Here is a 10,833-nt window from a genome sequence, read left to right on the forward strand (position 1 = left end):
TTAAAAAGAAAACCCAAAAATATTTCCTGTTCTTCTTTTGCTTGTTGGGAGCTTTCCCGTGTAAATAGTTTTATTTCTTTTCTTTTCTTTGGGGGTCAGTAGGAGAAGACCATGATTAAATTGTTGAAGTGGCTCTTATATGCTTTATTGTTGATTTAACCAAGAGCCCATATTGCTTTGTCTTCTCCTGTTTATTGAATGCTCGCAGATTCCAGCTTAGTCCAATGCACGTGCACTCTTATTATTATTCACATCGTTCGGTCGTGCAAGTGAAAGGCAATTATGATGATATATGATGGACTGACTGAGATGAGAAAAGCTGGTATGAACTCGACCTCTTTTGTTTTTGTAAATATGATGAGTTCATCGTTCTTGATTCAGCTTGTTATGAATAAACATGTTTGCAATGACAATTAGAGATCATAGTTGCTTGTGCCATGCTTGATTAGCTATGAGTTATAATGGTTTACCTTGCGTGCCAACATGCTATTAAATGGTTATGATGTGGTATGATAGGGTGGTATCCTCCTCTGAATGATTTAAGTGACTTGACTTGGCACATGTTCACGCATGTAGTTGAAACAAATCAACATAGCCTTCACGATATTTATGTTCATGGTGGATTATATCCTACTCATGCTTGCATCCAATGTTTATTAATTTTAATGCATGTACATGGCTGTTGTCGCTCTCTAGTTGGTCGCTTCCCAGTCTTTTGCTAGCCTTCACCTGTACTAAGCGGGAATACTGCTTGTGCATCCAATCCCTTAAACCCCAAAGTTATTCCAGATGAGTCCACTATACCTTCCTATATGCGGTATCTACCTGCCGTTCCAAGTAAATTTGTATGTGCCAAACTCTAAACCTTCAAATAATCATCATGTTTTGTATGCTCGAATAGCTCATGTATCAACTAGGGCTGCCTGTATCTTCCATGCTAGGCGGGGTTTTCTCAAGAGGAGTGGACTCCGCTCCTCACTCACGAGATAAATGGCTGGTCACCGGGATGCCCAGTCCCATGCTTTATGCAAACTAAATCAAAATAATTGCAAACAAAACTCCCCCTGGGACTTGATGTATGTTGGAGGCACTCGTTGTTTCGAGTAAGCCATGGATTGATGTTTGTTGGTGGAGGAGGAGTATAAACTTTACCATTTAGTTTGGGAACCGCCTATAATGTGTGTAGCATGGAAGATATCGCCATCTCTTGGTTGTTATGCTGACAATGAAAGTATACCACTCAAAATATTATTCACCTCTATTTCAAAATCGAGCTCTGGCACCTCTACAAATCCCTGCTTCCCTCTGCGAAGGGCCTATCTATTTACTTTTATGTTGAGTCATCACCCTCTTATTAAAAAGCACTAGCTGGAGAGCGCAGCTGTCATTTGCATTCATTATTGTTAGTTTACATTGGGTGTGACTATGATTGGATCTCTTTTACCATGAATTACAATGTCTAGTCAGTCCTTGATCTTTAAAGGTGCTCTGCATTTATGTTTTGCGGTCTCAGAAAGGGCTAGCGAGATACCATCTTGTTATATCATATTATGATTGTTTTGAGAAAGTGTTGTCATCCGAGATTTATTATTATGGCTTGCTAGTTGATTATGCTATTGATATGGGTAATCATGAGACCTGAGAATTATTGCAAATGTGGTTAGTTATAATCTTTGCTGAAAACTTGAATGCTAGCTTGACATATTTACAACAACAAGAGCAAACAGAGTTTGTAAAAGTTTTTCTTTATTTCTTTCAGTTTGTCAACTGAATTGCTTGAGGACAAGCAAGGGTTTAAGCTTGGGGGAGTTGATACGTCTCCGTCGTATCTACTTTTCCAAACACTTTTGCTCTTGTTTTGGACTCTAACTTGTATGATTTGAATGGAACTAACCTGGACTGACGTTGTTTTCAGCAGAATTGCCATGATGTTGTTTTATGTGCAGAAAACAAAAGTTCTTGGAATGACCTGAAACTCCACAGAATATCTTACAATAAATAATAAAAATCCTCGCCAAAGATGAAGACCAGGGCGCCCACACCCTTGCCACGAGGGCGGGGGGCGCCCCCCCTAGAGCGCGCCCCCCTACCTCATGGGCCCCCTGGAGACCTCCCGACTCCAACTCCAACTCTATATAACTGCTTTCGGGGATAAAAAAATGAGAGAGAAGAAATCATCGCGTTTTACGATACGGAGCCGCCGCCAAGCCCTAAAACCTCTCGAGAGGGCAGACCTGGAGTCCGTTCGGGGCTCCGGAGAGGGGGATTCGTCGTTGTCGTCATCCTCAACCATCCTCCATCACCAATTTCATGATGCTCACCGCTGTGCGTGAGTGATTCATTGTAGGCTTGCTGGATGGTGATGGGTTGGATGAGATTCACCATGTAATCGAGTTAGTTTTGTTAGGGTTTGATCCCTAGTATCCACTATGTTCTGAGATTGATGTTGCTATGACTTTGCTATGCTTAATGCTTGTCAGTAGGGCCCGAGTGCCATGATTTCAGATCTGAACCTATTATGTTTTCATCAATATATGAGAGTTCTTGATCATATCTTTCAAGTCTATAGTCACCTATTATATGTTATGATCCATTAACCCCAAAGTGACAATAATCGGGATACTTACCGGTGATGACCGTAGGTTGAGGAGTTCATGTATTCACTATGTGCTAATGCTTTATTCCGGTTCTCTATTAAAAGGAGGCCTTAATATCCCATAGTTTCCATTAGGACCCCGCTGCCACGGGACGGTGATAACCCACAAGTATAGGGGATCGCAATAGCTTTCGAGGGTAGAGTATTCAACCCAAATTTATTGATTCGACACAAGGGGAGCCAAAGAATATTCTCAAGTATTAGCAGCTGAGTTGTTAATTCAACCACACCTGGAAACTTAGTATCTGCAGCAAGGTGTTTAGTAGCAAAGTAATATGATAGTGGTGGTAGCAGCAACAAAAGTAAAGACAACAAAAGTAATGTTTTTGGTATTTTGTAGTGATTGTAACAGTAGCAGCGGGAAAGTAAATAAGCGTAAACTAGTATATGGAAAACTCGTAGGCACCGGATCAGTGATGGATAATTATGTCGGATGCGGTTCATCATGTAAGAGTCATAACATAGGGTGACACAGAACTAGCTCCAATTCATCAAAGTAACGTAGGCATGTATTCCGTATATAGTCATACGTGCTTATGGAAAAGAACTTGCATGACATCTTTTGTCCTACCCTCCCGTGGCAGCGGGGTCCTATTGGAAACTAAGGGGTATTAAGGCCTCCTTTTAATAGAGAACCGGAACAAAGCATTAGCACATAGTGAATACATGAACTCCTCAAACTATGGTCATCACCGGGAGTGGTCCCGATTATTGTCACTTCGGGGTTGCCGGATCATAACACATAGTAGGTGACTATAGACTTGCAAGATAGGATCAAGAACTCACATATATTCATGAAAACATAATAGGTTTAGATCTGAAATCATGGCACGCCGGCCCTAGTGACAAGCATTAAGCATAGCAAATTCATAGCAACATCAATCTCAGAACATAATGGATACTAGGGATCAAACCCTAACAAAACTAACTCGATTACATGATAAATCTCATCCAACCCATCACCGTCCAGCAAGCCTACGATGGAATTACTCACGCACGGCGGTGAGCATCATGAAATTGGTGATTGAGGATGGTTGATGATGACGACGGCGACGAATCCCCCTCTCCGGAGCCCCGAACGGACTCCAGATCAGCCCTCCCGAGAGGTTTTAGGGCTTGGCGGTGGCTCCGTATCGTAAAACGCGATGATTTCTTCTCTTTGATTTTTTTCTCATCGAAACTCAATATATGAAGGTGGAGTTGGAGTCGGAGACGCAACAGGGGGCCCGCGAGGTAGGGGGCGCGCCCCCCACCCTCGTGAGAAGGGTGTGGGCCCCCTGGTCTTCATCTTTGGCAAGGATTTTTTATTGTTTTTTCTAAGATGTTCCGTGGAGTTTCAGGTCATTTCGAGAATATTTGTTTTCTGCACATAAAAGAACACCATGGTAATTCTGCTGAAAACAACGTCAGTCCGGGTTAGTTCCATTCAAATCATACAAGTTAGAGTCCAAAACAAGGGCAAAAGTGTTTGGAAAAGTAGATACGACGGAGACGTATCAACTCCCCCAAGCTTAAACCCTTGCTTGTCCTCAAGCAATTCAGTTGACAAACTGAAAGAAAGAAAGAAAAACTTTTACAAACTCTGTTTGCTCTTGTTGTTGTAACTATGTCAAGCCAGCATTCAAGTTTTCAGCATAGATCATAACTAACCACATTTGCAATAATTCCCAGGTCTCATAATTACTCATATCAATAGCATAATCAACTAGCAAGCCATAATAATAAATCTTAGATGACAACACTTTCTCAAAACAATCATAATATGATATAACAAGATGGTATCTCGCTAGCCCTTTCTGAGACTGCAAAACATAAATGCAGAGCACCTTTAAAGGTCAAGGACTGACTAGACATTGTAATTCATGGTAAAAGAGATCCAATCAAAGTCATACCCAATATAAACTAACAGTAATGAATGCAAATGACAGCTGTGCTCTCCAGCTAGTGCTTTTTAATAAGAGGGTGATGACCCAACATAAAAGTAAATGGATAGGCCCTTCGTAGAGGGAAGCAGGGATTTGTAGAGGTGCCAGAGCTCGGTTTTGAAATAGAGATAAATTGTATTTTGAGCGATATACTTTCATTGTCAACGTAACAACTAAGAGATGGCGATATATTCCATGCTAAACACATTATAGGCGGTTCCCAAACAGAATGGTAAAGTTTATACTCCCCCTCCACCAACAAGCATCAATCCATGGCTTGCTCGAAACAACGAGTGCCTCCAACATACATCAGGTCCCAGGGGGAGTTTTGTTTGCAATTAATTTTGATTTAGTTTGCATAAAGTATGGGACTGGGCATCTCGGTGACCAGCCATTTTCTCGTGAGTGAGGAGCGGAGTCCACTCCTCTTGAGAATAACCCGCCTAACACGGAATATAAGGACAACCTTGGTTGATACATGAGCTATTCGAGCATACAAAACAGAATGTTTATTTGAAGGTCTAGAGTTTGGCACATACAAATTTACTTGGAACGGCAGGTAGATACTGCATATAGGAAGGTATAGTGGACTCATCTGGAATAACTTTGGGGTTTAAGGGATTGGATGCACAAGCAGTATTCCCGCTTAGTACAAGTGAAGGCTAGCAAAAGACTGGGAAGAGACCAACTAGAGAGAGACAACAACCATGTACATGCATTAAAATTAATAAACATTGGATGCAAGCATGAGTAGGATATAATCCACCATGAACATAAATATCGTGAAGGCTATGTTGATTTGTTTCAACTACATGCGTGAACATGTGCCAAGTCAAGTCACTTAAATCATTCAAAGGAGGATACCACCCCATCATACCACATCATAACCACCTCAATAGCATGTTGGCACACAAGGTAAACCATTATAACTCATAGCTAATCAAGCATGGCACAAGCAACGATGATCTCTAATTGTCATTGCAAACATGTTTATTCATAATAAGCTGAATCAAGAACGAGGGGCTCATCATATTTAAAAAAACAAAAGAGGTCGAGTTCACACCAGCTTCTCTCATCTCAGTCAGCCCATCATATATCATCATAATTGCCTTTCACTTGCACAACCGAATTGTGTGAATAATAATAAGAGTGTACGTGCATTGGACTAAGCTGGAATCTGAGAGCATTGAATAAACAGGAGAGGACAAGGCAATATGGGCTCTGAGTTAAATCAAGAATAATGCATATAGGAGCCACTTCAACAATTCAATTATGGTCTTCTCTTACTGACCCCCAAAGAAAAGAAAAGAAATAACAATATTTACACGGGAAAGCTCCCAACAAGCAAAAGAAGAACGGGGAATATTTTTGGGTTTTCTTTTTTTTTAGTTATTACTACTACAGCAGAAAAATAAACTACTACTAATTTTTTTAGTTTTTCTTAAGGTTTAACAAACACACAAGAAGAAAGCAGGAAAAAGAAAATAAACTAGCATGGATATTACAGTGAAAAAGTATGAGCACCGACATCTAGCAATGAGTGTGTGTGAACATAAATGTAATGTCAGTGAGAAATACGTACTCCCCCAAGCTTAGGCTTTTGGCCTAAGTTGGTCTATGGCCACGGCTGGCCTGGCGGATATCCATAATAATAGTTGTTGGGGTTGTACTGTGATGAGGAAGGATAGTTGGGATCATACTGTGATGAAGAAGAAGACTCTGACTGCCACTGGCTGACAGTCATCTCTGGATCCCAAGAATAAGCAGATTGTCGTGGAGGCTCATCTTGTGGCTCCTGTTCCGGGGCTGATGCAGGATTCTTGTAAGCTTGGACGGCAGCCCACGTAACGAGGTAGGGTCCTACAAAATTAAACAAAGAAGGGGCATGCAATGTAATAGTTTCAGGATGATGTTTGTTAAAGAACAATTGATACTTAAGCTCTCCTGCCCTATTCTTAACAATAAAATCATGTGCCACCATACTTTTATGATCTAGATAAACACGGGGCAGCACCTTTTCTTCCTTCTCAGCATGCCTAATAGGTAAGTTAAAATGTGCAGCTAGGCATGTGGCATAGACACCTCCAAAGATGGGACCCTTAGTACGGTTCATAATTAACCATCTAGCAATAATACCGCCCATACTAAAAGTGTTATCACTGTATAAACCGTGGTGCAGAATAATTATATCAGGGATACTAAGGTTTCCACTGTTTCCACGTCCAATTAAACAACGACTAGCAAATAATGCAAAGTAACGTAAAACAGGAAAATGTATGCTAGTGATTCGTGCATCAGAAACCTTTCTAGTTTCTCCTACAGTGATAGTATCAATAAACCCAGCCACATCATCATGATGTGGTTCTTCTGTCTTGCCCTCAAAAGGGATTAAACAAATCCGACAGAAATCATAAAGTGACATCTCCTTATGCTCATCATATAAATGAAACTCCACCATAGGTGGTGAGTTCCTAGAATGAAAATGAAAGTTTTGCACAAAAGTATTTGTGAGTAAGAGATACTGATCGCATTGGTCTTGGAGGAAAGCGGTGAGGCCTGCATTGCGAGCCAATTCATGAAAATCTTCATAGATACCGGCTGCTCTCAAGAAATCTTCAGAAGGCCATTCACACGCCCGAATCTCCGTGGTGCGCGGCAAATTATACTTAGGCTTCGGTGCCTTTTCCTTCGAGCTTTGGCTCGATGAACCCCTCAAAAATCTCCTCATTATTTTTCTGAAACAATCTGAAATTTTTAGTAACTTCAAACAAAAATGAACCAACTTCAATAAAACTGATAGCAACTACTCCCACAAGTGCCTAGAGCCTATATCAAGCATTCGAACTACTTAGAACCATATAAATTTGACATGCAAGTTCAAGAACATGGTCACCTATGCAGAAATTTTTTGCAAAGAATCAAGCTTTTAAATATCGGTCGTATCGGCCGCAATATCGGTTTTGACTGCCCACCGATACGAAGCTATGTTATCGTTTCCAGAATTGCGTTTCTCAACTTACCGGCCGCAATATCGCTGGTCAGCCCGCAATTTCAGGCCGATACATGTCTGACCGATATGGACGATATGTAAAAGTTGCCCAATTTACATAAACTGGATGAGCCCAGCCCACAAACGTGCACAAGCCTGCCTAGTACTAATAGACCTAGGTCTTTTTCTTGGCGTACTAGTACACAGCGGTGGCGACGGCGGCGGCGGCTACGATCCTGAACGTTTTCCCCTGGCGGCCGCCGGCTGCGACGGCGGACGGTTAACTACACGACGTTCTGCTTTGCTCTCCGGCTGGAACCCTACTCCATCCTTGCCATTAGTTCCTTTGGCGTCCATCATCTACAATGGTACAACCTTCTCTGGCAAGCTGTAAATCCACGAGCTTCAAGCAAGTAGTGATGGCTGTTGGGTGCTGGCCCTCGTCTCGCTCGCCGGCGGCGGACACAGACACGCGCAAGCTAGTTCAGTTTCTACCACGCACACACGAAGCAGAGGAAAAATAGAGCACTTGTTCAGTTTTGAGAGAGAGAGAGAGAGTACAAATATATTCGCATTCAGGTTTAAGCAAACAGTGCAAATGCGCACTCAGGTTTAAGCATAGAGTACGAGTGTGCATTCTGTCCTCAAGTCCGTATTGCCTCATTGCTTGAATGCTTCTTGCGTCTAGCACTAGTACACTATTTCTTTTGCTTATGGCTTATTAATTGGCTCTGTTTTGTTGCGTCTAGTACTAGTACACTAGTTCTTTGTTTAGATTTATGGCTTATTAATCAGGAATATTTTTTGTAATTTCTTAGATCATCATGTCAGCGAGTGCGACTTCATTAGCAACACAGGAAGGAGTGTCAGCCAAAAATAAGCCAAAAAAGGATTCAGCTTGGGAGTATGCATTTTCGCCAAGTGAGAAGCACCCGAATAATGTTGGATGTAATTTCTGTAAAAGTATCTTCAGTGGAGGAATCACCAGGATGAAGCAACATTTAGCCGGATTGAGAGGCCAGGTTACCCCATGCACACAATTTCCTCAAGATGTTAGGGATAAGATGAAGACTATCCTTGAGGCAGCAGAACAAAAGAAACTAGATAAAGAAGAAGAGTTGAACAAACTTAGAAGTCAGGTTCATATTGCTGAGGAGGATGACGATGAGCAAGATCAATCAACCAGTTTAGTGCGAAAGAGGTCTTTGAATAAAGGACCACTTGACTGTTATCGTGAGAAACCAGAAGAAACTCGTGGAAAAGGAAAGAATTTCTCGGACTAGCACTCAAACCACACTAAATGAAACATACAAGTTGAAGGAGAAACAGAGATCTCATGAATACATTGCAGATTTGTTTTACCAAGCTGGAATTCCATTAAATGCCGTTCGCCTTGATTCATTCGATTTAATGATAGAAGCTATTGGACAATATGGCCCACGATTGAAGAAGCCATCTCCTTATCAGCTTGGCACTCCTTTGTTGGAGAACAGAGTCAGATCACTAGATGAATATGCAAATGCACACAAGGAGGCATGGTCGTTGACTGGATGATCTCTTTTGACAGATGCTTGGACAGATCGACAGGGAAGAAGCCTAATGAACTTGGTATCTCATTCTGCTAGAGGCGTGTGGTTTCTCCGAGCTATAGATGCTTCCGCAGATGTTCATGATGCTAATTACATCTACTCTTTGGTACACTCATGCATAGATGAAATTGGTCCGGAGAAGGTTTTACAAGTAGTGACCGATAATGCTTCAAATAACATGGCTGCAGCAAAGTTACTAAAACAGAAATATCGTCAGATATTTTGGACTGCTTGTGCGGCACATACCATCGATCTAATGCTTGAGGACATTGGTAAGAAGCCTGCTATGCAGAATACAATTAAGAAAGCAAAGTCTATTACATGTTACATTTATGCCCACACTAGAGTGTTGTCTATGATGCATTCTTTTACTGGTGATCATGATTTAGTTCGAGCTGGAACGACTCGGTTTGCCACTTTCTACCTTAATTTGAAAAGTCTGTATGACAAAAGAAAAGAACTGAAAGAAATGTTCGGATCAACAAAGTGGAGCGACTCTAGATTTGCTAAGCAAAAAGCAGGAAAAGTTATTGCTAAGTTGGTCATGGGCAACGATTTTTGGTCATCAATTTTGCGACTTATAAACTATTTTGAGCCACTAGCATTTGTACTTAGAAGGGTGGATGGAGATGTTCCTGCTATGGGTTACCTTTATGGTGATCTTGAAAATGCAAGAAAGGAAATTGCTGTCCGTTTTGATGGAAATGCAAAGAAATATGGTTTCATTTGGGATATTATAGACGAAAGGTGGAACGACAAACTCAAGACTCCATTGCATAAAGCTGGATATTACTTGAATCCATTCTTTTATTATGAGAACAAGGCAGAGTTGGAGGAAGAGGTTTTCGTCGCAGCAGTTGTACAGTGTGCAGGTCGCGTGTACCATGATAATGACAAATTACAAGACATGATTGTTGCCCAGCTAAATATGTACACTAATGGCACTGATTCTTTTGGCTCTACAATGGCTATTCGACAAAGGAAAAGTACATATCACCCCAGGTAAAAGCTCTCTCTCTCTCTCTCTTTCTGGTTTCAACAATATTTATCTTGTCAAATTTCTAACTTAAATTCGGTTATATTTGCAGCAAATTGGTGGGCGGCACATGGCACGGATGCAAAGGAATTAAGAAAGATGGCTATCAAGATTCTAAATTTGACGTGTAGCTCATCTGCGTGTGAAAGGAATTGGAGTGCATTTGAGAGGGTACGCACATCACTTACTTTATGCACTACCTTTTCATGTAGCGTATTGTGCTTCTTAGATCTTAATGGCTGCTTCATTGTAGGTCCATACCAAGAAAAGGACGAGATTAACACAGAAGAGATTGAATTCTGTTGTCTATGTCATGTTTAACAAGAGGCTTCAGTGGAAGTATGCTCAAAGGAAGAGAGACCCATTAGCTGTAAAGTTTGTTGATGATGAACCACCGAATGAGTGGATTGAAGGGGAGGCGACCGTTGAAGGGCAGCAGCAAGAAAATATTGTTGAAGAACAAGATGGAGAAGGTGAAAATGCATCTGATTATGATGGTGAACAAGATGAACCGGCTCAGGCTGGCGTAAATGAGAAGAAGAGAGCACTAAGCAAAGGTTCGTCGAGCAAGTCAAAGAGAGCCCGCACCATGGAGGCTGAAGAAGAGTCTTCTGACTGTGACGAAGATGATACAGCCA

The sequence above is a fragment of the Triticum aestivum genome, chromosome 7A (genome assembly GCF_018294505.1).
Source record: "Triticum aestivum cultivar Chinese Spring chromosome 7A, IWGSC CS RefSeq v2.1, whole genome shotgun sequence".
Lineage (NCBI taxonomy): Eukaryota > Viridiplantae > Streptophyta > Magnoliopsida > Poales > Poaceae > Triticum > Triticum aestivum.